Raw genomic sequence first — 26375 nt, 5'->3', positions numbered from 1 at the left:
TAAATTATCTGGCAACAGCTCTGGTGGACATTTCTGCAGTCAGCATGCCAATTGCACGCTCCCTCAAAACTTGAGACATCTGTGGCATTGTGTTGTGTGACAAAACTGCACATTTTAGAGTGTCTTTTCTATTGTCCCCAGCAACTGTGTAATGATTGTGACGTTTAATCAGCTTCTTGATAAGCCACACCTGTCATGTGGATGGATTATCTTGGAAAAGGAGAAATGCTCACCAACAGGGACGTAAACAAATTTGTGCACAAGATTTGAGAGAAATAAGTGTTTTGTGCATATGGAACATTTCTGTGATCTTTCTCATGAAGCATTAACATATTATTTTTTTCAGTGTAAATGTTGTTCTCTAGAGCACATAAACATAGCACTGATGATTTAAGTATATGTACTTTGGATGGTGCCCTGCTTCCAAATATCTGGGCAACTGGATAGAAAAAGCTGTCTTTAAAAAATATTGATTAGTTTGTTTAGAAGCTGAGAATAAAAATGGGCTTCAATAAAAAAAAATAGGCCTTGCCTCTCGCTAAATAGTAGAAAGCAGATTATTCAGTCGGCGTTCCTACCGGTCCTAGACTATGGCAAAATAGTCTACAGTACACTCAGTAAAGTATTCAGACCCCTTCCCTTTTCCACATTTTGTTACGTTACAGCCTTATTCTAAAATGGATTAAATAAAAAAATGTTCCTCATGAATCTACACACAATACCCCATAATGACGAAGCGAAAACAGGTTTAGAACATTTTGCAAATGTATTACAAATAAAAAAAACATACCTTATTTACATAAGTATTCAAACTCTTTGCTATGAGACTCAAAATTGAGTTCAGGTGCATCCTGTTTCCATTGATCATCCTTGAGATGTTTCTACAACTTGATTGGAGTCCACCTGTGGTAAGTTCAATTGATTGGACATGATTTGGAAAGGCACACACCTGTCTATATAAGGTCCCACAGTTCACAGTGCATGTCAGAGCAAAACCCAAGCCATGAGGTCGAAGGAATTGACCGTAGAGCTCCGAGACAGGATTGTGTCGAGGCACAGATCTGGGGAAGGATACCAAACAATCTTTGCAGCATTGAAGGTCCAAGAACACAGTAACCTCCATCATTCTGAAATTGAAGAAGTTTGGAACCACCAAGACTCTTCCTAGAGCTGGCTGTCTGGCCAAACTGAGCAATCAGAGAAGGGCCTTGGTCAGAGAGGTGACCAAGAACCCGATGGTCACTCTGACAGAGTTCCTCTGTGGGAGAACCTTCCAGAAGGACAACCTTCTCTGCAGCACACCACCAATCAGGTCTTTATGGTAGAGTGACCAGACGGAAGCCACTCCTCTAAAGCACCTAAAGGACTCTCAGACCATGAGAAACAAGATTCTCTGGTCTGATGAAACCAAGATTGAACTCTTTGGCTTGAATGTCAAGTGTCACATCTGGAGGAAACCTGGCACCATCCCTACAGTGAAGCATGGTGGTGGCAGCATTATGCTGTTGGAATGTTTTTCAGCAGCAGGAACTGGGAGACTAGTCAGGATCGAGGGAAAAATGAACTGAGAAAAGTACAGAGATCCTTGATGAAAACCTGCTCCAGAGCACTCAGGACCTCAGAATGGGGCAAAGGTTCACCTTCCAACAGGACAACAACCCTAAGCACACAGCAAAGACAACACAGGAGTGGCTTTGTTTACATCCCCATAGTCTCTGAATGTCCTTGAGTGGCCCAGCCAGAGCCAGGACTTGAATCCGATCGAACATCTCTGGAGAGACCTGAAAATAGCTGTGCAGCGACGCTCCCCAGCCAACCTGACAGAGCATGAGAGCATCTGCAGAGAAGAGTGGGAGAAACTCCACGAAAACAGGTGTGCCAAGCTTGTAGCGTCATACCCAAGAAGACTCGAGGCTGTAATCGCTGCCAAAAGGTGCTTCAACAAAGTACTGAGTAAATGGTCTGAATAATTATGTAAATGTGATTTAAGTTTATTTTTAATAAATGTTAAAACATTTCTAAAAAACTGTTTTTGCTTTGTCATTATGGGTTATTGTGTAGATTGAGGCGGGGAAAAAACTATTTCATCCATTTTAGAATAAGGCTATAACGTAACAAAATGTGGAAAAAGTCAAGCGGTCTGAATACTTTCTGAATGCACTGTATATGAAAGCAGCTGCCACTTGATTAAATCAGTTAGATGCAGTTCATCATAGCGCACTGCGCATTATTACAGGCGTCAGGTTGCATGCATCCAACTCGTTTGTGCCAGTGTGAGTAAATAGGACAATTTTCCTACAACTTCCTCTGTGTGCATCTGGCTGAGTCAACCTACAGCACACAGAGGCAGGGGGAGATTATGATGATGATGATGATGGCCTTATCTACCGTGGGATGAGGAGCGAGGCAATCAGTGCATTGTGTTACTAAGTACACAAAATCCCTCATGCGCACCGGCCTGCAAGCTATCAGTATTAAACATTCAAGTCGACGTGAATGTAAGCCAGTGTCAAGTTTTTCCTGTTCTTAGAGAACACTCTGGCCCAGAGTCAACACCTCCCAGTCCCCTTAAATCTATTATAGTGGAGTTCTCTTTGCTTGAAAAACATCTGCACAGCAAATAATATTTGAAATGATCTCAAATACTTTATCTGGGCTTGATTGAGCATTCCTGACACAATAGAACCAAGAAGTGCACATTCTGTCCATCTGGCACTCCAGGCAGGCTAAAGCAAACGCTAAAAGTATTTGAAATAGTATTTTAACCCAGGTCTGTTGAACAGGTGTGCATATTAAGTAGGGATGCAACAGTACACAGTATTTTATCGAACCATTCGGTACGCCCCCAATGGTTCAATACACACACGTGAACCGCGGAATTCCGGTATGCCTGTCATTTTCCTATAATTTCCAAAACGTGCTTATTACGATGCAGACTACGCGCGCGTTGTACATTCAGATCCACAGAACCAGACATGTAGCTTGTGGCCGTTAGGGGCTCCTGAGGGTTGACAAACTTTACTCCACACCAATGTCTCAAAATGTAGTGACCCCCTCCCCCTTAAACAACTAATGGACGATTTGCAATGACGTCTCAGTAGAAAACCTCCCTAAAAAGGGGCCCCATGAAGAGGGGAAACTAAAAACAAATATTCTCAGCCCCAACTGACAATGGCGAGTGCTAGCGAGCCCTAGAGAAGCACATTTGAATTGGCACCGATGTCTTTCAATTCCGCTGTGGGGGAACATTTTGGATTCAGCCTTAAAAAACAATGACATGGGTAAGAAGAACATAAACAAAGTACAGTCTGCAAGCATTGCTTTGCCACTGTCGGCTACTCGAGTGGAAACACTTCTAACATGATGTGTCATTTACGTCGCCATCACCCAGCCGTATCCATTGCAGGTGGAGCTGGCGCAAGGAGAGTCCACTCGTTAGCGAAAACACAACAATCTCTCGCTGCTGCCTTCCAACAACAATTTGTGACAAATTCAGTAAAACAAAGAAATAACGAAAGCAGTGTCAGTATTCATAGTCAAAGATTTGCAGTCCTATTTGGTGGTTACTGACTGAGGATTTCGTCACCTGATATTTTTTTTTAACCGTGTTACAATATCCCCTCCCGCACATATTTCAGCAGCAAAGTCATTCCCAAACTCTATGAAACATCACAGATAGAAATTGAAAACAAATTGACACAGACACCCTATCTAGCCCTCTACACTGATAGTTGGACTTCCAAAGCTACCTCACTGTAACGGTTCACTATGTACTGGATTGGGAGATGAAGAGCTACAGGTTGTCAAGGCCAAGGAGCACTTTTAATTTTAATGTTTTTCTCCCCTTGATTTCATACAGTAGAGACAAAAACCAGGCCATGCTGCCATTTTTCTGAATGGAAAGTTAAAGCAATTAAAAAATAAGAGTATATTGTTTAAACATCACCCTTTAAACAATGAACAATTTTTATATATATAAAGATACCGAAACTGTACTGTTACCGTGGCCCACGAACCGTGGGCCCACCGTACCATTGCATCCCTAATATTAGGTGTATGTGGATAAATAGCCTTAGCAAATAGTTGTGTAGACACTCAGACACACAAATGCACATAACAAGGCTACTATACTATGAATCCTTGCAGAATAGAAACAAAATACTGTGTATGTTGATGGGTGAGTTATTCATGAGACATTGCCATCTAGTGTGTGTTCATGAGAACTGTACTCCACCACAATGATCAGCAGCACTGTTTGATCATATCTGAAGGATGAATTACTTTGTCACCTTAAACCCACAGTATTTTATCCTGTAGCTTACAAATATACATCTCTGAAAGATAGCCTTGCTCTTTCAGCCGGGCACCCAAGCATATGCCACATGTTTCTGAGCTCCATTACACAACTAATGACTAATTTAGAGATTTGGCTTCTGTTTTTCAAGAGCGCACTGCACTCTCCCATCAGTATCCTAAATGTAAGTAAATCACTATATACTCTTACTGCTTTCTTTATGCTTAAATAATGACCATCTCTAATTTTACAATTCAGTCAAGAACAAAATGTTATTGTATCGGAAATTCCCAAACCCCCCCGAAAACCACACATACAAGAGACTGGAAGCAGCACAGGGTCAGCTGCTGAGCAGCACCCCTAGATCCGGTTAGGTGCCTTGCTCAAGGGCACAATGGCAGTAGCTGGTACATGAGATTCGCACCAGATTGCTCTCTGTCCGCCCTGGGATGTGAACCAGCAACCCTTTGGTTACTGGCCCCCTCTCTAACCGAGAGACTGCCACCACTGTTTTATGATTGAGAAATGTTACATAATGCATACCGCGTCACGCTCTTCTACCATGTCTGGGCTAGTCTCTCGTTTCAAGCCGTGTCTATAAGTCAGATAATGAGCTATATCTAGGCTCATCATCACGTCATGTGTTGAGGGTGAAGTTGCCCTTAACCACAAATCTAGGACCGGGTGATGGGCAACTTCTACCTACTTAATCTAGCCAGGTGGTGGTGCTCAATGTCAACCATTATGATGTCGTGACAAGGGATTTCAGTAGATTCAGAGGCTTGATTGCAACCAACAGGCAGAACTTAACGTGATCCTGCAGGTTACCGCTGGATTTCTTAAAATGCTACTAATGGGAGATTACATGCACCTGTGGGCTAAACTAAGCTTGATGGCATAAAACAGCAGGTGTATTCATTACAGAAACTGTTTAAGATCCAAACGGAAGCAAACAGAAGAAAACTGAACCTACTTGAATTTGTCCAATAGAAACAATTGTTTTCAGTTGAGTAACCGGTTTGTTGCAAAACATTTTGCAACAGAATTAACGGAATGATTACACCCCAGTTGATTGTTGTTACCGCATCAGGTGATTATGACACCTGGTCTAGGATCTATACTCCCGCCACAATGAAATATCGACCTATAGAAACATTAGAAACCAAGGATACTGAATGTAAAAAAATATATATGTTTTTGAGTATAATACCGCATTCATGTGCTAGTTGGAACTAGGAAACTCAAATGTCTGACTTGATAACTGGTTGTAGTTATAAATGTGCTGCGTTCAACCAGTTTGCAAGTCGGAAATGTCAGTTTCCTAGTTCCAACTAGAACATGAACGCGGCATAAGTGTATAGAAGTAGTAAGCCTATATTTCCTTCAAATTCTTCACCTTAAAATGGCAAAATATACAATATATGTCATTCAAGATAACTTTAGACTACATTTTCATTTGATAAAACAATATAGATTATATAACTCAATCACGATTTATTTGATTGAATTACACATTTCAAATATTTGCATTTTTTGTATTTATTAGGGATCCCCATTAGCAGCTACTCTTCCTGGGGACCAAACACATTAAGGCACTTACATTACATATAAAACAAAAGATAAAACAGTACATCACTACATATCTACAATACAACATGTATACAAAATATAATACCACCATACAAAAATATTACAATGTACATGTGTGTAGAGTGCGTGTGCTAGCGCAGGTGTGCGTGCGTATGTTCCATAAGCTGTGTTTTTTTAAATGTGATTCTACTACTTGCATCAGTTACCTGATGTGGAATAGAGTTCCACGTAGAATAGAGTAGAGCTCTATGTAGTACTGTGCGCCTCCCATAGTCTGTCCGGGACTTGGGGATTGTGAAGAGCCCTCTGGTGGCATGTCTTGTGGGGTATGCATGGGTGTTCGAGCTGTGTGCTAGTAGTTTAAACAGACAGCTCGGTACATTCAGCTTGTCAACACTAATGATGAAGTCAAGCTCTCTTCCACTTTGAGCCATGAGAGATTGACATGCATATCATTGTTAGCTCCCTGTGTACTTTTAAAGGCCAGCCGTGCTGCCATGTTCTGAGCCAATTGTAATTTTCCCAAGTCCCTCTTTATGGCACCTGACCACACTACTGAACAGTAGTCCAGGTGTGACAACTAGGGCCTGTAGGACTTGCCTTGTTGATAGTGTTGTTAAGGCAGATGAGGGCTTTATTATGAATAGACTTCTCCCCATCTTAGCTACTGTTGTATCAATATGTTTTAACCATGACAGTTTAAAAAAGTCGACTGATGAGGAATTGTATGGTTGTATGGTTGAGAAAAAAATCAAATGGCAAACTCACTGCAAATTGAGAAATCATGTGACTAAACTGAATGAAAATAAGAAACTACACTATGAAACAAAGATAAATGACAAAGAATGATAGTAAAGCTTTGGAGCACCTTAAATGCAATTTTGGGCAAAAAGTCAAATTCCGCTTCATCATTCATTGAATCAGATAGCTCATTCATCACAAAACCCACTGATATTGGCACCTACTGGGGCAGCAGGTAGCCTGGCGGGTAGGAGCATTGGGCCAGTAACCGAACATTTGCTTGATCGAATCCCTGAGCTGACAAGGTAAAAATCTGTAGTACTGCCCCTGAGCAAGGCAGTTACCCCACTGTTACCTGGATGTGGATGTCAAATAAGGGAGCCCCATCACACCACTCTGATTCAGAGGGGTTGGGTTAAATGCGGAAGACACATTTCAGTTGAATGCATTCAGTTATACAACTAGGTATCCCCCTTTCCCTACTTAAAATATTTTTTCATTGGCACGATTAGCAAACGTAGGCATGACATGCCAACAACAAACTCTGACACTAAACATCCAAGTATATCGAACCAAATTATGAAAGACAAGCATTGTAATTTTGAATTCCGTAAAGTGAGTGTGGAAGAGGTGAAAAAAAGTATTGTTGTCTATGAACAATGACAATCCACCGGGGTCTGACAACTTGGATGGAAAATTACTGGAGGATAATAGCGTACGATATTGACACTCCTTTTTGCCATATCTTCAATCTAAGCCTACTACAAAGTGTGTGCCGTCAGGCCTGGAGGGAAGCAGTCATTCTGCTACCCAAGAATAGTAAAGCCCCCTTTACTGACTCAAATAGCCAACCAATCAGCATGTTACCAACCCTTAAAAAAACTTTGAGTAAATAGTGTGACCAGATACAATGCTATATTATAGTAAACAAATCGACAGACTTTCAGCACGCTGTAGTGTTTTCAGTGCCGGGTTCTTTGTAAGGCGGGTTTTACACATACAGCCACACAACACCAGTCCAAGTAAAGGGTTAAACCTGTTTATTATTATCAGACTTTGGCAGCGTTCTTGTTATACAAACCCAAAACAAACAAAGTAAACACTTCACCTCCAGAGGAAGGTCCTCCAAGCTTTGTCTTTGGGGGTTCATTCCATGTTGAAATTATATTTTCTTCTTTAAAACCTCCTCCACCGTACACTATCTCTTCAATAACCTCCTACTCCTTTACCTGCCGGGGTCTAAAAAGACAAAGTAACCAACCCAGGGTGCAGTTAAATAGAAAAACTGATTGGTTTCACCTGTCTGCAGTTTGGCTCTGATTACAACTGGAGACAGGTGTGGCTGTTCTGCTGCAGTCTAGAAGTTTCCCCTGACCTGTCCGTGATCCTGCCACTGGGGAATAATTTGCATTGCTGTCCATGGTCCTGGCAGCCAAAAAACATAGAAACCTTGCAGGCACATAACGTCCATCCACATCACAACCCCTGAAACTGCTACGTGTCACATCTGCTCCTGCCACACCCCCTAGTGGTCATCCGGTGTCTGCTTGACCTGCAGCCATTCCCCCAGTACACTCTCTCTCTGTCCCCCCTCCCTTTCTGTTTGTGTGTGATTGTGTGGTTGGAGACAGGTGTTTTGGAGTCAGAGCAGATCCCTATCAGCTGCAACTCATTCCATTATCAAGACCTCTACAAATACTCACTTCTGCCACTTCCACTTTGCCAGATCGTAATCTCTGCCCAGTCAGTTTATCCTTCTAGCCATTATTATTAATCTAGATCCTGTTACCCTGCTGTACATGTTTCCCTGCTTGATGCTGTTTATCCTCTCACTGCAGTTTTGCAGCCCTGACTCTGGCTCCTGTTCCACATCTCACCACCCTGCTACCCTGTTCTGGACTCACCACACCACTACTCCCTTGGATTCCCCATCAGACCTGTTTACCCTGTCCTAACCCAGCACACTCCAACCTCAGCCACCACATCTGGTTTCCTATAACTCATCCAAGCTTTCCCAGATCTGCACTCCATATCTCCCTGTGGTACAATAAATATCTTGGTTCATTCATCTGTTTCCTCGTCTAAGTCAGCTCTTGGGTTCCCCTGTGCCGCTCCGCATAACAGTACGATCTGGCCAAGATATGAACCCAGAAGACTTGGATACTCTCCACCAAATGCTCATTAGTCAAGGCGCCCTGCTCAATCAACATGACCAAGCTCTTAAGAACAAACATTAATTTCACATTTCCACAAACTGTTTCCTTTCAAATGGTATCAAGAATATTCAGGTCCTGAGCTACAGGCAGTTCGATTTGGGTGTCATTTTTGGCGAAATTTGAAAAAAAAAGGTGTGGATCCTTAAGAGGTTTTAAGAACAAATTCATATTTACAATGATGGCCTACCAGAATGCAAAAGGCCTCCTGCGGGGACGGCCTTTTGGACAGAACATACATCACGACAAGAGAGACACCACTACATAAAGACAACAGCATTGCAGCAACACATGAAAAATCAGCATGGTAGTAACACAACATGACAACATGGAAGCAGCGCAAAACATGGTACAAACATTACTGGGCACAGACCACAGCAAAGGGCAAGAAGGTAGAGACAACAATACATCACGTGACGCAGCCACAACTGTCAGTAAGTGTCCATGATTGAGTCTTTGAATGAAGATGGAGATAAAACGGTCCAATTTGAGTGTTTTTTTGCAGCTCGTTCCAATTTACCAATGCTTTACCAATGTGACTAACAATGTGACTGGCAGAATGGGTGTTGTATGTTGTGAGAGCGAAATTACAAGATTGTTATAATACTGTTATTGCATCAAAATGGTTGTTTTATGGATAAGAATAGGGTTCTTACAACACTCATCTGTGTGTGTTCTTCTGAGTTGGGGCTTAATGCGGACAGTGGATTTACGATGCCTTTGGTGATAACCTAAAGACCGCATTCCATAGCATGAGTTAGTGTTTGTGTACTGGGAGGTACCAGGATGGAGATGGCTGGGGTATGGATAATGATGAGGGGAACCTTATTTTGGGAGCCAGACCCTGGTTTCCACATAATGAGAACAGTCTTAATTATTAATTTATTTAATACGAATTCTAACCTTGTGACCCAGTCTTTTGCTATAAAATATCTTTGTATCCTTTGTGTCGGGACTCAACGAATCATCTAAGGGTGGTTCGTCGACCAGCCATCGTTATTGCTGAGCACTCACATCATTCACTTGTGTGTATGGTGTGACATGCTTTCCTTATATGTTTTGAATAAAGTAATATCCTGATTTTTGATTGACCTTGTCTCTCATCATTATTGATTAATTATTGATCATTAAGAATTTCTAACGTTCTATATGGATTCTGTGAATATATGAAAATAATGAATTTTATGTGTGTAATCGATTACTAGAGATTTGATGAAATGATAATTGGACTAATATTCAAATACTAACTTGCACACCCAGACTTATACGTCAGGCGTGGGGAAATAGTTTGAGTTGGTCCCCTTTATTGATAATTTGATGAAGATGAGGTTTAAGCATTATTAAACTGTTTACAAAGTCAAGGCAATTGTTTTAGAAACTGATTGGAGTGTGTCCAGTTTTGGTTAACTTACCATAACGATGTAACTATAAAACGCTTATGGGACTTTCTCCGTCCGTCCGTCCATTGTTTTTTCATACAGTTACAGCAAATTAAGATGGAATCCCGACGTAACTTATAACGTCGTACAAAGCCTAACTTAGGGTTTCCATCAAACTAATTATAATTGCAAAGTTAATGTGATGTAGTAAAGTAATTTAAATATGTTGCATGAGAAAAGATTATCTGCTTTTATTACAAGGCGCAAGATCTGGTTTTACATCAATGGATGTCGATTTACAATTTTTTGACTGGTATGATTGTGAATAAATCCCTGTGGAGAAATACTTGGAGGAACTTTAAGGCTACTTTCTGCGAATTGTGTCGTTATGTGCCAGATGTTAAGACTACAAACCATTGTAATTGGGTTATTTGCGGGATTTCTTTGTCACTTCAATAGCATTGGGTCTATTGGTATGTTTATTGGTATGTTTATCCTAGACAAATACTGCAGCCAGTATTTGTTTAAGATATAAACTGAATGTTTTAGCTGCTTGCTTAGTTCGAATTAAAAGGCTAATGTATTCAACATGAATGGCTGGCGATTGAGGTAATACGCTTTTCTGTTGCCTAAATGGTCTACTGGAATAAACTACTGAGAATGGAGTCGTATTTAAATAACTAAATCAAATATTCATAATATGGATATGAACTGAATATATGCTTGTGAACAACAGCAAGTGTTTGTTTTATTACCCGTTGTCTACTCAGAAAGGACTTACCTATATGTAATGTATTCTACTAATAGCAGATAGGCAATTGCGATAGAGCTGTGACCATGATCATAATTGATAACATGGGTATTAATTATTGCATGATAAAACAAGGCTACAATCGAAGTTGTGGGTAGTAAGAGGCTGTAGTAATGTGTCTTTTCCTTAAATTGGCTGATTTATTTTATACATTTGGCACATTACAGGTTCATCTTAAAACCTCTTGACGCTAGGGGTCAGATTATTATTATTATAAAAAATAAATAAAAAATAATAACATTACCAAGGTAAACTGACTATTTCTCAGGTCCAGATCGTAGAATATGCATATAATTTACAGATTAGGATAGAAAACACTCCAAAGTTTCCAAAACTGTCCAAATATTGTCTGTGAGTTTAACAAAAATGATTCTGCAGGCAATTTTTTTTTTTTTTTTTTTTAAATAACATTACCAAGGTAAACAGACTATTTCTCAGGTCCAGATCGTAGAATATGCATATAATTTACAGATTAGGATAGAAAACACTCCAAAGTTTCCAAAACTGTCAAAATATTGTCTGTGAGTATAACAAAACTGATTCTGCAGGCAAAAACCTGAGAAAATCTAACCCGGAAGTGATTTTTTTATTTTTTTTTATCTGTGTTTCCTGGCCCGTCTTTCTTCCATTTAAAGGGGTATCAACCAGATTCCTTTTCCAATGGCTTCCTCAGGCTGTGACCAGGCTTTAGACATGGTTTCAGGCTTTTATTTTGAAAAATAAGCGAGATTTTTCAAAAGTAGTCAGGTGTCCTCTGAATAGTTTCTGCGCGCGAGTGGGTAGCTCTCCATTTTCTTTTCTCTCTGTTATTGAATAGGTTACGGTCCGGTTGAAATATTATCGATTATGTTTGTTAAAAACAACCTGAGGTTTGATTATAAAAAACATTTGACATGTTTCTACGACCATTACGGATACTTTTTGGAATTTTCGTCGAACGGAACGAGGCTTTCTGAACATAACGCGCAACCCAAATGGCGTTTTTTTGTTATAAAAGTCATATTTATCGAACAAAAAGAACATTTGTTGTGTAACTGGGAGTCTCGTGAGTGCAAACATCCGAAGACTATCAAAGGTAAGCGATTAATTTTATTGCTTTTCTGACTTTCGTGACCAAGCTAACCAAGCTAATATAAGGCTAACTGTTCTAGCATTGATTGATACACTCACAAAAGCTTAGATTGCTTTCGTTGCAAAGCATATTATCAAAATCTGACACGATAGGTGGATTAACAACAAGCTAAGCTGTGTTTTTGTATATTTCACTTGTGATTGCATGATTATAAATATTTTTTGTAATATTTTTGAATCTGATACGTTTGGGAATTTTCTTCTGCCTTTCAGCACCGGAACGAGGCTGTAGTTTTCTGAACATAACGCGCAACCCAAATGGCGTTTTTTTTTATAAAAGTAATATTATCGAACAAAAATAACATTTATTGTGTAACTGGGAGTCTCGTGAGTGCAAACATCCGAAGATTATCAAAGGTAAGCGATTCATTTTATTGCTTTTCTGACTTTCGTAACCATGCTAATTTGGGGCTAGCTGTTCTAGCATTGATTGATACACTCACAAAAGCTTGGATTTCTTTCTCTGTAAAGCATATTTTCAAAATCTGACACGATAGGTGGATTAACAACAAGCTAAACTGTGTTTTGGTATATTTCACTTGTGATTGCATGATTATAAATATTTTTAGTAATATTTTGCGCCCTGCAATTCAGCGGTTGTTTAGGAAAATGATCCCGTAAAAGGGATCCGTAGCGCAAAGAAGTTAAAGTAGTGTGAAGCAGAGGTTGGTATTAAAAATATAGAGTTATATTGTTTGGGTAGACTGAAATGAAAACAATGCCTTCTAATAATCTGAATGGAAATATGTTATTAGTGGTTTTTGGATGACTCTACTAATGCGATGTTTTAATCAACTGGTGAAAGCGAGTCGTGCTCGCTGGGCTATATCGGCTGTAAGGGACGCAGTGGGACATTTTCAGGTCTGAAATAGTTGAATCCGAAACGTTCTTTGACAGTTTCTGATTACTGTTGCTCGGTTTTATAGTTTAGGTAATACCAATGAATTTGAGCAGGTAGTTAATGTTTTCTAAATTGATCATCTGTTTCCATTACGCGGAACAGTGTCCAGTAATTAAAGTAGATTGAAATAAGTATTGAATATTAAGCTGATAAGACAGCACCAACTTTTTGAAGGTTCTAGATTTGTTAAACAAACAGGTTTATATTTTTACTAAAATAATGCAACAGGTTGCAATGATTAGATTACCGGAAAGGGGTTACGGGTTTGTTTATTTTAGAAGGTGTCGATTCCACTTAATGGAACACTGTATTATCTGATGTGTCTTGAGTAGGATTCTTTGTTCCAGGACTGATGGAAGTCCACTACAGTGTATATGTTAACGGAGACCACGTCTCAAAACAACTTTTTAATATATGGCTGGTTCAAATATAACTGATTCCTTACGCTGAGAAATTGACTACATTTGTGACAGAAAAAAGTATTACATTTAGAGGGGTAACAGGAACAACAAAGTCGAAACAGCTATTACCTATGTCGTTGGACATTGGTCTAGTAATGACACCAGGATAATTTTACATGGTTATGGAAAAGAGAGACCAGTCATATAATATGGGAGTGATATGTTAGACTCGGTGGTGAGATTACATGTTGCCGTGTCTAAGGGTAGTGAATGCTAAAGAAATTGACACTTTCTTTTCCAGGGATGGGGTAATCATTTTCTCTCTCTGAAATGTTTCCTGAGGCTATGGTCTTGGGAGAGCAGTGAGTGAAATTCTGCAGTGTTGTTAGTATAAAAGGTATCCGGATTAGGCCATAAGAGGAGCTACCAAATTAAGGCCTGGACATTTTTGTTTGTTTTTGCCATATGATTTGTAAATACACACCCACAACACATGTGTTATGAATATTTGTTAGTGGTGTTAATACACGTATGACCTTAAGTGGACTATTTCCTTTGGTTTAGTGTTTTTTTTTATGTATTAGTGCCAAAGTATCTTAAAAATTAGTCTAATATAGTAAGAAACCAGTCAGACCTCTGTCCTGACCTTCCTGCGTGGTTTGATCACCCTCACTGGAAAGCCATTTGGATAATGAATTTACAGTCATTTGTGATACTGATAATTATGGTGAAGTTTATAGTTCACAGCCATATTTGTGATTCGGACCAACGGGAAGAAGGAGAGGGTGTTGCCTTTGACTAAGGGTAGGCTGTCTTAAGTCTATTTTCCTCTGACCGTATGGGCACATTTTTTTTTCTTTATGGAGTTATTATGGGAAGTGATTTTAATAAAATGTTGTTATTTGAAATTCTTTTGTTTTATTTTTAACCAGTAGTAGTGTTTTTTGTTTTCTACACATTACTCACATTGGGAGTCGTGTCAAAAAATGTGGGACAAAAATTGTGTTTGTTCTGTCCTCTGAGGTTTTGGATTGAAGTTTACACACCTCAAGTGATATGTAGAAGTGTATCGAGTGATATATGAAGGAGTGTATTGTTGCGTTGTTTGTTCTGTTCCGGTACAAATCTCACCAGATTGGGTCTGCTGGATTGTTGGGATTTCTCCCAATGGGTCAGAGGTCTAACTTGTGTTTAGAGATTTGTATTAGGAATAATTGGTAAAAGTACCGTAATATTTTGTCATATAGTCAATGTTTGTCTAAATTTCCTGAATCAGAAATTAACTTAACCAAACTGTTGTTCTGATCAGTCCTCTCTTGAGGGCATCATGAAAGAGACTACAGATGGTGTCTTGATGCATGGCAGGGATAATTCGGCCGAGAACGATGTGAACCTCAAAAACTCCTTCTAACCGGCTGAAGAAGAGCGAGAAAGGCGTTCAATACGGCCCTGTCTGCACCACTTCTACTGAGAGACCTGAGTCCGAGTCAGTAACCGGTGTACAGCAGCCAATCGAAGCTATCAACTGTTTTTTCTCTCATGCTTTTTCTCTCAGGAGTGCGCATGGAGAGAGATCCGTTCCAAAACATATCTTATGTTGCTGGTATACTGGTTGACATATGGACAAGACATAATGGGTGAATAAGGTGGTGGCGGCCCAGGTGAGACATTGAAATTGGGACATTATCATGGGCCATCCACTGGTTGGTCAACTGTGCCCATAATTGATTTAGACTTCTGCTAAATTCTTTCTTTTGGGGTATCAGGTTGATTGAGGATGTCTACACTACTAAATGTATAGTACTTTAGATTAAGAATGCATTAAGATACTAATCTGTAATTATAATCATGATTGTATTTTTTTTAGTTTAACCTTTATTTAACTAGGCAATTCAGTTAAGAACAAATTCCACACATCTGTTGTTTGTCATGTAGACTTGCTATAAAATATCTTAGTATCCTTTGTGTCAGGGCTCTCAACAAATGATCTAAGGGTGGTTTTTTCAACCAGCCATCAATATTGCAGAACACTCACATCATTCACTTGTGTGTCTATGGTGTGACATGCTTTCCTTATTAATACATTTTGAAAAAAGTAATATCCTGATTGGTGATTGACCTTGTCTCTCCTCATTATTGATTAGAATTTCCACGACAATGTGGAAGATGAGGTCTGCAGTAGGGGGGAGTGAGGGCTAAGAGGGTATTATAAATAAGATAATGAAGGAAGGCTTGCTCATTAAAGTTTTTTAGAAAGCATCTATGACAAGTCAGGACAGGTAATTTCACTGAGCAGCCATTACAAACACAGGCTGTAAAACAGTGACCACTAAGGTCATGGAGTAATGCCAGTGTGTCTATGTATGCGGATGATTCAACACTATACACGTCAGCTACTACAACGACTGAAAAACTTAACTAAGAGCCACATCTTCAATCTAGGCCTACTAGAAAGTGTGTGCCCTCAGGCCTGGAGGGAACTAAAAGTAATTCCCCTTACCTAAGAATAGTAAAGCCCCTTTACTGGCTCAGATAGCCGACCAATCAGCCAGTTACCAACCTTTGGGGAAAAAATGTGTTTGACCAGATACAATGCTATTTACCAGTAAACAAATTGACGACAGACTTTCAGCACACTTATAGCGAAGGATATTCAACAAGCACAGCACTTACACAAATTACTGATTGGCTGAGAGAAATTGATGATAAAATGATTGTGGGGGCTGTTTTGTTAGACTTCAGTGCAGCTCTTGACATTATTGATCATAGTCTGCTGCTGGAAAAACGTATGTGTTATGGCTTTAGACCTCTGCTATATTGTGGATAAAGAGTTACCTGTCTAACAGAACACAGAGGGTGTTCATTAATGGAAGCCTATCCAACATAATCCAGGTATAATCAGGAATTCCCCAGGGCAGCTGTCTAGGCCCCTTACTTTCTTCAATCTTTACTAATGACATGCCACTGGCTTGAAGTAAGGCCAGTGTGTCTATGTATGTAGATGACTCAACACTATACACGTCAGCTACTACAGCAACTTAAATGACTGCAACACTTAACAAAGAGCTGCAGTTAGTTTCAGAATGGGTGGTAAGGAATAAGTTAATCCTAAATATTTCAAAAACTAAAAGCATTGTATTTGGGACAAATCATTCACTAAACTTCAACTAAATCTTGTAGTGAATAATGTGGAAATTGAGCAAGTTGAGGTGACTAAACTGCTTGGAGTAACCCTGGATTGTAAACTGTTATGGTCAAAACATATTGATACAACAGTAGCTAAAATGGGGAGAAGTCTGTCCAAAATAAAGCGCTGTTCTGCCTTAACAGCACTATCAACAAGGCAGGTCCTACAGGCCCTAGTTGTCGCACCTAGATTACTGTTCAGTTGTGTGGTCAGGTGCCACCAAGAGGGACTTAGGAAAAATTGGCTCAGAACAAGGCAGCACAGCTGGCCCTTAGATGCACACAGAGAGCTAACATGAATAATATGCATGTCAATCTCTCCTGGCTCAAAGTGGTGGAGAGATTGACTTCATCACTACTTGTATTTGTGAGAGGTATTGATGTTGAATGCACCAAGCTGTCTGTTTGAACTACTGGCACACAGCTCGGACACCCATGCATACCCCACAAGTCCAGAACAGACTATGGGAGGCGCGCAGTACTACATGGAACTCCATTCCACATCAAGTAACTCAGGCAAGTCAGTAAAATTAGATTAAAAAAAATAAAATAAAAAAAAGATAAAAATACACTTTATGGAACAGCGGGGACTGTGAAGAAACAAACAAAGCCACAGACACATGCATACAAACACACGATAACATGCGCACTATACACACAAGGATTTTGTGTTGTAGATGTGGTAGTAGAATAGGGGCCTGAGGGCACACAATGTATTGTGAATGTATTGTAATGTTTTAAAAATTGGATAACTGCCTTAATTTTGCTGGGTCCCCGGAAGAGTAGCTCCTGCCTTGGCAGCAGCTAACGGGGATCCATAATAAATACAAATGTGTACCCCTCTATATTCCTGTGTCGAATTTCACAACTTACAGTATACTCACACCCCCTCCTCTCTCTCCATCTCTCCCTCGCAACAATGTCACAGGGTGCTTTGGTAAACATTCTTTCATTCTTGCTCTTTAGAATATCTGTCGTTCATACGGTGTGATAAGAACAGCAGCTCAAGCCCACATAGAAATGGACAGTGCTTTTCTCACTCAAGAGCAGCAAGAGTAGCAGAAATCACTGTTGCATTGATACGAATTCCACTTCCTCAACCAACAATTGATCTATTTGTTTCTCAAATAGATCAAGACACAAAAAAATACACACTCAGCGTACATATGTATTCATTATTTCTGCAGGCCAGCATGGCACGTCTGTCTCTCTCAACCCCCTGCTCCTTTTTTCTCTCTTCCTCCCACACCTTCTCTCTCCCCTCTTTTCCCCCCACCTCTAAACATTTATGGGAAACCAAAACAAGGCGTGGCTTGAATGACATATCAGTCTATTAAGTCAATGTTCGAAAACATCAAAACCTCAGCTGCAGCAGTAAAAACATTTCAGTGAGACTGCAGACTACTGCAAGGATTACATAATGGAACATAAAGGCAGTAAAGGAGTGAGAGGCACAGTCAGTCACTCCGTCGGCCAGGTGTCATGTTCCTGATGGCAGAAAGATTGCTCTGTCAGGGGATGCTGTGACAGACAGTTGCCATGGTAAGAGAACTGGGTCTCTCTCCCTCTGTCCCTCCCTCAGTATGATGGTGATGAGACAGACGAGATGCAGATGGCCTTAAGATTAGTTCTGTTGCACCAGGTAAGCGTCATCAAGCACAGTGAAAAAGATTTCTAATACTATTTGAACCCAGGTCTGAACTGGATGTGATATGTGTGGTTGTCTCACCTAGCTATCTTAACACTTCTTGCAACTATAGGGGGTGCTGTTCCGCATTAGCATATTTGGGTCTCCAAATTAAACTGCCTCGTGCTAAATTCTTGATCGTACAATATGCATATTATTGTTATTATTGGATAGAAAACACCTTCTAGTTTCTATAGAAGTTGGAATTTTGTCTCTGAGTGGTACAGAACAATATCTACAGCACTTTTCATGACAGGGGTCAGATTTCAGAAATTTTTACCCCTGATCTGGAGTCTGTTTTTAAGGCGACAGTGAATGCTATGAAGAAACCGACACTGCCTACGTCTTCCTCTGGGTGTCTGTACGTCATCACGTTTTGAATGGAATCGATTGCACAATCACAGCCATTATAAAACCACAAAATGTATAGGGACCTCCCTTTCTCGTCGCGCGCCTGAAGCGTGAAGGACATCGGACTTGCCTCATTCCAAATCGTTGTCTAACCAGCAATATTTCTCCGGTCATGTTTTCAGTCGTTATAGTTGTTAAAAACATCATAATGTAGTTAATTTGAACCGTTTTATAGCAATTTATATCCGTTTAGTGCGATTTTGAGGAATTTCTTTGTTGTGCACTCTGAAACTTTGGACACGTTTTGTGGTCCCGTTCGATCGTTAGTGGATATTTCCAAGGACAGAGGACATCTATCGACCAAAAGAAGATTACAACATAGAAAGGATACATTGCCCAAGAATCTGATGGAAGAACAGCTCAAAGTAACCAATATTTAATATGATAAATCGTGGTTCTGTCGAAATATTTTAAACGCATATTTCGCCATTTTGTTTGTTATCGCGTCACTTGGCGAACCCTGTATTGAAAAGTAAGGATAATTTTAAAAATGTAAGTCAGCGGTTGCATTAAGAACTAATTTGTCTTTCGATTCCTGTCAACCCTGTATTTTTTAGTCAAGTATATGATTAGCTTTCAATTAAACTAGATCACTCTGATAGATGACGTCAGACATATTGAGGCTTGATTTCCTAGTATTTTTATTGTGTAACCACGGTTTTGTATGGCTAAATATGCACCTTTTCGAACAAACTGTATATGTATGTTGTAAAATGATGTTACAGGAGTGTCATCGGAAGAATTCTGAGAAGGTTAGTGAAAAAATTAATATATTTTGGCGGTGATTACGTTATAGCGCTCTTTGGCTGGAATCGATGCTCTGGTAACGTTTGCACATGTGGTATGCTAACTTATCGATTTATTGTGTTTTCGCTGAAAAACGCTTAGAAAATCTGAAATATGGTCTGAAATCACAAGAACTGGGTCTTTCCATTGCTATGCTTTGTCTATTTTTATGAAATGTTTTATGATGAGTAAATTGGTCATACACGTTGCTCTATCTAGTAATTCTAGTCGATTTGTGATGGTCGGTGCAATTGTAAACTGTGATTTCTACCTGAAATATGCACTTTTTTCTAACAACACCTATCCTATACCATAAATATGTTATCAGACTGTCATCTGAAGAGGTTTTTTATAGGTTATTGGCTATCAATATCTTAGTTTAGCCGAATTGGTGATAGCACCTGAAGGAGTAAGAAACTGATGGAGTTAGAAAAGTGGTGTATTTTGCTAACGTGTTTAGCTAATAGATTTACATATTGTGTCTTCCCTGTAAAACATTTTAAAAATCTGAAATGGTGGCTTTATTCACAAGATCTGTATCTTTCATCTGGTGTCTTGGACTTGTGATTTAATGATATTTAGATGCTACTATCTACTTGTGAAGCTATGCTAGCTATGCTAATCAGTGTGTGGGGGGGGTGGGGGGTGATCCCGGACCCGGGGTAGAGGCTCGTGAAAGGTTAAGGTGCTATTTTAAGTCGCTCTGGATAAGCACATCTGCTAAATCACTTAAATGTCAAATGTAAACGTTTGACATACAGATCTCATATTAACAGTATTGATTCATAAAAAAAATATATAGGTATACTGATGTCACAAATGTATCCTTTTTAGTTCTTTATTAAAAGTATTATTTGTTACATTTGACTGTGTAAAACCTATCAGTACTACTTATTTATCTGAGAGAGATGCAAATATATAGTGTTTTGGGGACCACAACAGGATTATTCGTTTTTTCTAAAACACGTTTGTCATTGAACAAGCCCATGCCATGATTAGATAATGAAAAAACACACCAAGCTCTTTCATAAGTTCTTTAAACAATAAAAGCTAATTTACCAATATTTCTGAAAATGTATAGCGTTTTGGAATCTCTTCATATCTCATTATCTGAGCAGAACTAACAAAGTCTCAATTAGGGCCATTTTATCATTTAAACCCAACCTGAAATAAAATGTCCTACTCTCCAAGGCATGTCTTCACTGTAGATGGAGTCCTAGAAATGTGGCCTTATTATGCCTACTTTGGTGTGTCCTCTCCAATTGAGTGAAACAAATCGAATTGTATTTGTCACATACGCAGAATACAACTGGTGTAGACTTTACTGTGAAAATGCTTGCTTACGAGCCCTTGCCAACAATGCAGAGGTTAAAATTTTTATTGTAACACAAGAGGAATAAAATAAAAATACACAAGAATGAAGCTATATACAGGGAGTATGAGGTAGATACACTACATGACCAAAGGTATGTGGACACCTGCTCATTGAACATCTCATTCCAAAATCATGGGCATTAATATGAAGTTGGTCCCCCCTTTGCTGCTATACCAGCCTCCACGCTTCTGGGATGGCTTTCCACTAGATGTTGGAACATTGCTGTGGGGACTTGCTTAAATTCAGCCCCAAGAGCATTAGTGAGGTTGGGCACTGATGTTGGGCGATTAGGCCTGGCTCGCAGTCGGCGTTCCAATTCATCCAAAAGGTGTTCGATAGGGTTGAGGTCAGGATTCTTTGCAGACCAGTCAAGTTCAACACCGATCTCAACAAACCGTTTCTGTATGGAACTCGCTTTGTGCACAGGGGCATTGCCATGCTGAAACAGTAAAGGGCTTTCCCCAAACTGTTGCCACAAAGTTGGAAGCGCAGAATAATCTAGAACGTCATAGCATGCTGTAGCGTTAAGATTTCCCTTCACTGGAACTATGGGGCCTAGCCCGAAATATGAAAAAACAGCCCCAAACCATTATTCCTCCTCCACCAAACTTTACAGTTGTTACCTATGCATTCGGGCAGGTAGCGTTCTCCTAGCATCCACTAAACCAAGATTTGTCCGTTGGACTGCCAGATGGTGAAGCGTGACTTCTTCGTGGTAGGGGGCAGCATTTTCACTTTTGGATAAATAAATAGCGTGCCCAATTTCAACTTCCTTCTACTCATCCCCAGAATATAATATATGCATATTATTAGTAGATTTGGATAGAAAACACTCTGAAGTTTCTAAAACTGTTTGAATCATGTCTGTGAGCATAACAGAACTTATGTAGCAGGCAAAACCCCGAGGACAAACCATTCAGAATCTTTATTTTTTTGAGGTCACTGTCTTTTCAATGAGTTTTCATTGGGACACCAGATTTCTAAGGGACTTGTTTGCAGTTCCTATGGCTTCCACTGGATGTCACCAGTCTTTGGAAATTGGTTGAGATTATTCCTTTGTGTACTGAAGAAGTACGGCCATCCTAAATGAGGGTCACTTGAAGTAAATTGTTTGAGAGAGGCACATTACCAAAAAGGTTGCGTCAGTTTGTTTTCTTTTTGTATTGAACACAGTTCATCCCGTCTTCAAATTGATCGATTATTAACGTTTTTAAAAAAACTAACGTTGTGTTACAAAAGTAGTTTGAAATGTTTTGGTAAAGTTTACATGTAACTTTTGATATATTTTGTAGTGACGTTGCGCAAGTTGGAAGCTGTGTTTTTCTGGATGAAACGCGCCAAATAAATTGACATTTTGGATATATATCGACGGAATTAATCGAACAAAAGGACCATTTGTGATGTTTATGGGACATATTGGAGTGCCAACAAAATCATTTCATCAAAGGTAAGGCATGAATTATATTATTGCGCTTTGTGTCGTGCCTGCAGTGTTGAAATATGCTACTCTTTGTTTACTGTTGTGCTATCATCAGATAATAGCATCTTATGCTTTCGCCGAAAAGCCTTTTTGAAATCTGACACGTTGGCTGGATTCACAACGAGTGTAGCTTTAATTTGGTATCTTACATGTGTGATTTAATGAATATAATTTTTGATTTTTATATAATTTTATTTGAATATGGCGCTCTGTATTTTCCCTGGCTATTGGCCAGGTGGGACGATTGCGTCCCACCTACCCCAGAGAGGTTAATCACTCCAGAGAAGGCGTTTCCACTGCTCTAGAGTCCAATGGCAGCAAGCTTTAAACTACTCCAGCTGACTCTTGACATTGCGCATAGTGATCTTAGGCTTGTGTGTGTCTGCTCGATCATGGAAACCCATTTCATGAAGCTCCCAACGTATAGTTATTGTTCTGACGTTGCTTCGAGAGGCAGTTTGCAATTCAATAGTGAGTGTTACAACCGTGGACAGACAATTTTTACTCGCTTCAGCATTCGACGGTCCCATTCTGTGAGCTTGTGTGGTCTCCCACTTCACAGCTGAGCCATTGTTGCTCTTAGACGTTTCCACTTCACAATAACAGCACTTACAGTTTACCGGGGCAGCTCTATCAGGGCAGAAATTTGACGAACGGACGTGTTGGAAAGTTGCCATCCTATGACAGTGCCACGTTTAAAAAGTACCTGCCAATATTTAAACCATTCTACTGCCAATGTTTGTCTATGGAGATTGCAAGTCTGTCAGCAATGGGTGTGGCTGAAATGGGCAGAATCCACTAATTTGAAGGGGTGTCCACATACTTTTACATATATAGTGTACGTACACAGGCAGGGTAAAGTGACAAGACTTGATGATACATAATAATAGCAGCAGCAGTAGCAGCAGCAAATGATGTGTAAAGGTGTGTGTGTGTGTGTGTGTATTTTTTATATATTGAATATTTAAAACATACAATATACTTGCAGTGAAGCCGCTCAACAACTATCACATTATTCATCTAACAGACTCACATCCAGAGCGACACAGAGAAGCAACCAGGGTAAACGCCCTGCTCAAGGGAACGTCGACGTTCTCCCACACGGTCAAAAATGCGGACCCGAACCAGCAATCCATCAGCCACCGGCCCAAGCTCCCAACCGCCAGCTCTCCAAACACCCCCCACAGTTCCCCAACAGCTGCCCCTCAACCATCCAAGTTTACATACACCTTAGCCAAATACATTTAAACTCAGTTTTTCACAATTCCTGACATTTAATCCTTGTAAAAATTCCCTGTCTTAGGTCAGTTAGGATCACCACTTTATTTGAAGAATGTGAAATGTCAGAATAATAGTAGAGAGAATGATTTCTTTCAGCTTGGATTTCTTTCATCACATTCCCAGGGGGCAGAAGTTTACATACACTCAATTAGTATTTGGTAGCATTGCCTTTAAATTGTTTAACTTGGGTCAAACGTTTCAGGTAGCCTTCCACAAGCTTCCCACAATAAGTTGGGTGAATTTTGGCCCATTCCTCCTGACAGAGCTGGTGTAACTGACTCAGGATTGTAGGCCTCCATCTTCACTGACATTTTCAACCTGTCCCTGACTGAGTCTGTAATACCAACATGTTTCAAGCAGACCACCATAGTCCCTGTGCCCAAGAACACTAAGGTAACCTGCCTAAATGACTACCGACCCGTAGCACTCACGTCTGTAGCCATGAAGTGCTTTGAAAGGCTGGATCCTGGACTTCCTGACGGGCCGCCCCCAGGTGGTAAGGATAGGGAACAACACATCCACAACACAGGAGCTCCTCAGGGGTGCGTGCTCAGTCCCCTCCTGTACTCCCTGTTCACTCATGACTGCACGGCCAGGCACAACTCCAACACCATCTTAAAGTTTCCCGATGACACAATAGTGGTAGGCCTGATCATCAACAAGGATGAGACAGCCTATAGGGAGGAGGTCAGAGACCTGGCCGTGTGGTGCCAGGATAACAACCTATCCCTCAACGTGATCAAGACAAAGGAGATGATCGTGGGCTACAGGAAAAGGAGGACCGAGCACGTCCCCATTCTCATCGACGGGGCTGTAGTGGAGCAGGTTGAGAGCTTCAAGTTCCTTGGTGTCCACATCACCAACAAAATATCATGTTCCAAACACACTAAGACAGTTGTGAAGAGGGAGCGACAACGCCTATTCCCCCTCAGGAGATTGAAAAGATTTGATATGGGTCCTCAGATCCTCAAAAGGTTCTATAGTTGCACCATCAAGGGCATCCTGACTGGTTGCATCACTGCCTGGTATGGCAACTGCTTGGCCTCCGAATGCAAGGCACCACAGACGATAGTGCCTACGGCGCAGTACATTTTATTTTTTTACTTATCACTTTTTTTCAATTTTTTTACTTCTTAAAGCATTGTTGGTTAAGGACTTGTAAGTAAGCATTTCACTAAGGTCTATACCTATTCTATTCGGCGCAGGTGACAAATACAATTTTATTTGAAATCGTGGTCCCCCCCCCCCAGAGTTCCCACCATAAATCCAGAGAATGACAGATTTTGATGACAAAATTTTCCCACAAAGGACCGCTGCGCAACCTTCACAAGGTGAGTCCAAAAATGTTTTGTATGCTGCTGCATAAATTATATAGTATGCAAGGGAGCATATATAGTATGCATACTGTAGCTAAGAAAGTAATACTAAGTGTATGTTGTGTAGTAAGCTGTTAGTAGCCCACGTGCCTCACCCTAATAACTTGGGTCTATTTTCACCAACTGTTCTAACTTGGTGGTGCACATGTAACCTGTTTTAGAAAAATCATTGAATATTGTAAGAGCTTTCATTGTCTGTTTATATGCCCCCTTTATTTATCCTACGGTTCTGACTTGTTGTACAGGGAGTACACGAAGAACGGCCCATGTTCTGAATTCTGTCGCTGTACTTTTTAAAAGTGCTGAACAAATAGTTATATTGACTATGTCCATCGTTGCTCGCTCATTAATGTCTTCATCGAAATTACGGCTTGCCTCTTATACGCTTGTCGTCCCCTTATGCCATAGTTTGTACATCTCAATTGTCAGTAGAACCCACATTTGTTTAAGCAAGTCAGCCATATCAGCTATGTTCTTTTTAAAGGCAGTAAATGAGGCTGAATGAACTGTTTCGCTGCCAGACAAAGCTCCACTGAAAGCCAGGTGTAGCAGTGGTAAGGTGTTGGGACTGTGCTGTTGCGACAGCTTTATGTAGGCACTGTTTGAGTGCAATTCATGTATTGTTTAGGTGTTGTGTAGTCGCTTTGCTGGCATGCATCCCACATTTTTTGGTTTTACCCCACCAAGATTCACATGCTAAAATCACCACTGCTCCTCTCCTCACCAGAGACCAGGGTTCAATTCCAGGGCCAGTGCCCCTGTGACAACCTTGTGGTCCCCCTAAATGTGGAGTATGAAATAATTTTTACACAACTAATTTTTGCTATCATTCTTTTTAGACAGTGGCAACGATGATGATTGTGAACATGGTCTTTTGCCTGCAATGCAGTGAAGAAAACGATATGACAACAATAACGTCTAATGTAACTGGCCCCTCTAACAGTACAACTGGCCCCAGCTTGGCCCCCCCCAGTTGAAATGGTCTAGAACCGCCACTGACTCCAACCTCTCAATCTTTTTCTCCCACTTGCCTGTATCACCTTTGATTTCTTCCCTGTCAAAATACCCTAAGAATATATGTACATTTTGTTTTATTGAGGTCTTAGTATTAGAAGAAGTAGAAAAAAACAGTTTGATGTAGTTATTTGAATGTCAGCTGCATGCATCTCTCTCTCATTATATATATGTGGGGACACATGGCCAAAAGGTACAAGTAGCACACTGCACAGCCAGCTCCTGTGTCAGTCAATCCATTACTACATGGAAGTCTGCACCTATTTGGCGACTTGACATTTTCGCTGGGTGGAATACCAGCGCCCCAGAATACAATTC

General features: G+C 40.2%; 1 protein-coding gene across 4 annotated transcripts in view; it reads right to left on the bottom strand.

Annotated features, from left to right (window-relative positions):
- LOC139549266 (fibroblast growth factor 12-like) overlaps positions 1–26375 on the bottom strand; it is a 104539-nt gene that overhangs the window by 47004 nt on the left and 31160 nt on the right. The gene's annotated exons all lie outside the window — the stretch shown is intronic.

Source organism: Salvelinus alpinus, chromosome 22 (genome assembly GCF_045679555.1).
Source record: "Salvelinus alpinus chromosome 22, SLU_Salpinus.1, whole genome shotgun sequence".
Classification (NCBI taxonomy): domain Eukaryota; kingdom Metazoa; phylum Chordata; class Actinopteri; order Salmoniformes; family Salmonidae; genus Salvelinus; species Salvelinus alpinus.
Note: the sequence above shows the minus strand (reverse complement) of the source record. Positions and strands in the feature narration are given on the sequence as shown.